We start from the raw sequence: 5,500 nt of genomic DNA, 5'->3' as shown, positions 1-5,500 counted from the left end.
GAACGCTTTGACACATAAATCTTACCTAAGAAAGTTATAGTTTCCTTTGATCCACATAATAGATACTTCTTAAACAAAGCATGTGGGAAGCCATCCTCCTTGCAGGTATGGGGTAAGCTTGCCTCCTGGGCTTTTTTTGTTTTTTAATTTTTTTTATTTTTTTTTTACTCTTGGGGGGAAACGCATCGGTTGTTTATAATGGAATTTTGTATTTCCAGGTTAAGGTGCTGCCAGGTACAGCCTAACTAATTTACAGTTTGTAAGACTGCCTCTCACACATCGCTTCCTGGTAGTAGGCAAAATTTCTTTCTCTGCAACCAGGACCATACTGCCACTTGTTCACAGGTTAAGTAATGATGCCAAGACATTTTTATGCCTATGCTACCAATGGCCCATCTGTGGACAAGTGCAGGCAGATACTGCCTACCTTTTAAGGCCAAGGAGGGATTGAGCCCAGGGCCTTCCACTGGGCTCCACCATTGTTTCTGCTCTCTCTGGTGTTTGTCAGTTGTGATCATCACGGTTGAGAACACACGCTCTAGAGTAAAACTATCTATGTACTTCCATCTTGAGCTATAGGGAAACAAATAAAGTCCCCTTACCTTTTTTGTTCTTTGCTTTCTCTTTTGTGAAACGGACATTACCACAGTGTGGAAATTAAATAAGTAAATAAATAAATACGTAAGTGCTTAAAAAATCTTAGCAACAAGTGCTCAGTAAATATTAAGAAGGCTTATCCCAATAGAGAATAGAAAAATAACTTTCTTGTTTTCTCCTAGGATTTTATAGATGCATTTTTATAAGAAAACATATAACATTGGTAACAATATTATAACATATAATAATATGAAATTATACAAATTAAGACACGTATGAGAAAAGTACTGAAACTTCATGAATAGTATCATTGTTACTATTATTCGAATAATGCATTTGCTTTCAAAGGTTCACTTAGCTATATACTAAATTTGCATATGCTTTGAACCTAGTTCTGGATTCTCTATGACGATTCATTCATTGGGATTAGCCACATTTGCTTTATAACATAATTTATCATCTGGTAGAACTCACCTAATTCATATGCTTCCTTTTCAGAAAATGTTTTCTGGATCAGCTTGAATTTTGATATTTATACAAAATCTTAGAACCAGCTGATCTGATTTAAAAAATCCATATTTTATTGGGCTTGCAACAAATTTACATAGTAATTTAGAGATGGTTGGCATTCTTACAATAATAACTTTTCCTATTCCAACACAAGGAATGTTTATATTTAAGCTTTTTTTAATTTTTTTTTATTTAAAAAAATTTTTTAACGTTTATTTATTTTTGAGACAGAGAGAGACAGAGCATGAATGGGGGAGGGGCAGAGAGAGAGGGAGACACAGAATCGGAAGCAAGCTCCAGGCTCTGAGCCATCAGCCCAGAGCCCTACGCGGGGCTTGAACTCATGGACCGCGAGATCGTGACCTGAGCTGAAGTCGGACGCTTAACCAACTGAGCCACCCAGGTGCCCCAAGCTTTTTTTTAAATATCTCTCAGAAGAGTTTAAAGTTTTCTGAAAGGCTTATTCACATATTTCTTTCATGTTTCTTGTTAAGTTCCCCCCTTCCTTCCTTCCTTCCTTCCTTCCTTCCTTCCTTCCTTCCTTCCTTCCTTCCTTCCTTCCTTCCTTCTTTCCCCCCTTCCACCTCCTTCTCCTTTTACTTCTGTTATGGCAAATGGTGCCAATTCTCTGACTATAATTCTAATTACTTCTTGTTCGTATGGGAGAATGATAAATTGTTTACCTTGTGAGCCTGGATCATGTAACTTCATCAGGAAGACTCATGAAAAATCTGATCTCCCTTCCTTCATCGCAGTTATGTATAATTGACATTTGTTAGAAGGAGATAAACAGAGTCAAGAGAATTTCAGTCTTAGAAGAGAAGCCCCTGAGGTGAGAGTAGCCTGAGAGAGCAATTGGAGAGGGAACAAATGTGACCCAGAAAGGAGCTCACTGAACAATGTGATTGGGATAACCCCCCAAAAGCAGGTTGATTAGGAATAGCACCAATCAGTAATTGTCAGATATGATCAAAGCTGTACAAGGGCCACTTTAAAGTGTTAGATGTTTTCCTTAAATACAAAAACTTTTGTATTTAACCAAGAAATTAAAAAGTTACCCAAGATAAAATCAGTAAAATTAAAGCATTTTTCTTTTAAACAGAAAATTCAAGGAAACCAAATTATTAAAGGAAAACATGGTAACATTATAGAGCTTTTTGTTATGAAAAAATCCTATGTACATATGCCAATAAAATAGACAATGAATGTTTTGGAGGCAATGTAAATGACTACACTGGTTTAAGAAAAAGCAGCAAGAGAATGAAAGCGATGCGAGTCATTTCTTTGAAAAACTAGAATAACCCCATAAGTCTAACACTGGAGCAAATGCGTAAGACTTGGGGACCAGCTAGCCTGGCTGAGATGTTTCTTGCCAACACTTACTTAGTTCTCACTCATACCAGGGGAGGTTCTGAACATTTCACAAGTAATTCATGTCATTCTCCTAAGGGCCCTAGGAGGGAGGGGTTACTATTAACCTCCTTTTACACATCAGCAAATTGAAGAAGTTCAGAGGTTAAGGAACTTGTCTGCTCCCAAGGTCAACACAGGTGGCATGTGATGGAACTGAGAGGTGGCATGAAATAGTGTCCTCTAGTGCCAGCGTACCCAAGTTTACATCCTGTCTCAGCAGTACTAGGTGTATGATCATCGGCACACTTTTTTTTAATGCTTTTGTGCTTTAGTTCTCATATATGTAAGACCAAGAGATGAATATAATAATCATATAAAGAGTTTAGAACAATATCTGAAACATAGCAAACACCCCTTATATAGAATCCTATTATTACTGCTATTATTATTAAAACAGGACAGGACAGAGAATACCTAAAAAGACATAATAACACATATGCAAACAAATGAATTTCCTGATACCTAAAATATCAGAAAATCCAGTAATTTATTTAGGTGCTCTAAAGTTGTTTTTTTTTTTTTTTCTTTTCTTATAAATTGAATTTATTTTTAAATATTTTACGTTTTTTAAACAATATCTTATTTATTTTTGAGAGAATGCAAGCAGGGTCAGAGAGAGAGGAATAGCATATCTGAAGTGGGCGTGATGCCTACACCAGTGACCCAATGTAGGGCTTGAACCCACGAACTGCGAGATCATGACCTGAGCCAAAGTTGGATGGTCAACCAACTGAGCCACCTAGAAGCCCCTATTTTTTTCACATATAGTGTTATATTAGTTTCAGATGTACAATATACTAATTCAGCAATCCCTTACAATACCCAGTACTCATGGCAACAAGTGCACTCCTTAATCCCCATCACATATTTCACTCACTACATCTGCACCCCCCCCCAACACTGGTAACCATCAGTTTGTTATCTATAATTAAGTGTATGTTTCTTGATTTGTCTATTACTCTTTTTCCCCAACTTTTGATCATTTGTTTAGTTTCTTAAATTTCACCTATGAATGAAATCATATGGTATCTGTCTTTCTCTGACTGATTTCTTTTGCCTAGCATTATACTCTCTAGCTCCATTCATGCTGTTGCAGATGGCAAGATTTTATTATTTTATATGGCTGAGTGCTATTCCACTGTGTGTGGGTATTATACATAATATACCACATCATATAATTATGTGTGTATAATACCACATTATAATACCACATCATATATACATACTAAATCTTTATCCATTCATCATTTGATGGACGCGTGGCTGTTCCTTATCTTTGCTATTTTAGATAATGCTGCCAAAATTATCAGGGTTCTTGTATCTCTTTGAATTCTCGTTTCTGTATTCTTTGGCTAAATACACAGTAGTGTGATTGCTGCAGTTGTATTTTTCACGTTCTGAGGAACATACTATGTTTTCCACACTGACTGCACCAGTTTGCATTCCTATCAACAGTGCAAAAGTTCTTCTTCCATATCCTCATCAACACCTGTTGTTCATTGTGTTGCTGCGTTTAGCTATTCCAACAAGAGTGAGGTGGTATCTCATTGTCCTTTTGACTTGCAATTTCCTGATGGTAAGTGATGATAAACATCTTTTCACGTGTCTGTTGGCCATCTGCATGTCTTCATGGAGGAGTGTCTGTTAAGGTCTTCTGCCCATTATTTAATTGGATAATTTCGTTTTTCAGTATTGAGTTTTGTAATTTCTTTATATAGTGGATACTAATCCGTTACTGAATATGTCATTGGCAAATATTTTCTCCCGTTCTGTAGGTTGCCGTTCATTTTGTGTATTTTTTCCTTAGCTGTGCAGAAGCTTTTTATTTGGATGCAATCCCAATAGTTTATTTTTGCTTTTGTTTCCCTTGTCTCAGGAGATATACCTAGAAAACGTTTCTTTGGCTAATGTCAAAAAATTACTGCCTGTGTTCTCTTCTAGGATTTTTATGGTATCAGGTTCAGGATTTATATCTCTAATCCATTTTGGATTTATTTTAATGTGTTTTGTAAGAAAGTGGTCCAGTTTCGTTCTTTTCCATATTTCTGTCCAGGATTCCAACACCATTTGCTGAAGAGAATACCTTTTTCCCATTTTATATGCTTTCTTGCTCTGTCAAAGATTAATAGACCAGATAGTTGTGGGGGTATTTCTAGGTATTCTATCTGTTCCATTGGTCTACGTTCCAATTTGTGCCAGTACCATGCAGTTTTGATAACTACAGCTTTGTAGTATAACTTGATATCTGGAGTTTGTGATGCCTCCAGTGTTTTTCTGTCTATCTGTCGGTCTGTCTGTTTGTTTGTTTAAGATTGCTTTGCTCTTCAGGTTCCTTGGTGGTCCCATATAAAGTTTAGGACTGTTTGTTCTAGTTCTGTGAGAAATGCCGTTGGTGTTTTCATTGGGGTTACATTAAATATGTAGATCGCTTTGGTAACATAGACATTTTAACATTATTTGGCCTTTCAATCCATGAGCATGGAATTATCCATTTCTTTGTGTTGACTTCAGCTTCTTTCAACCTTATTTAATAGGTTTCAGAGTATGGGTTATTCACCTCTTTGTATAAGTTTACCCCTAGATATCTTATTTTTTTGGTCCAATTATAAATGGGATTGTTTTCTTAATTTGTCTTTCTGCGGCTTCATTATTAGTGTATAGAAATGCAACAGGTTTCTTTATGTTGATTGTATCTTATGACTTTACTGAATTCGTTCTTCAGTTCTCACAGTTTTGTCCGTGGAATCTTTCAGGTTTCCTACAGCAGAGTATCATGTCCTCTATAAATCGAGAACATTTTTCTTCTTCTTTATTGATTCCATCGCCTTTTACTTCTTTTTGGTGTCTAATTGCTGTGGCTAGGAGTTCTAGTACTGTGCTGAATAAAAAAGTGGTGGGAGTGGATATCCTTGTCTTCTTCCTAAGCTTACGGGAAAAGCTTTCAGGTTTTCCCCATTAAAAAAGATTTTAGCTATGAGTT

This window comes from Panthera onca, assembly GCF_046562875.1.
Source record: "Panthera onca isolate mPanOnc1 chromosome Y unlocalized genomic scaffold, mPanOnc1 haplotype 2 h2.ChrY_unloc_5, whole genome shotgun sequence".
Lineage (NCBI taxonomy): Eukaryota > Metazoa > Chordata > Mammalia > Carnivora > Felidae > Panthera > Panthera onca.
This window is presented reverse-complemented; position numbering follows the sequence as displayed.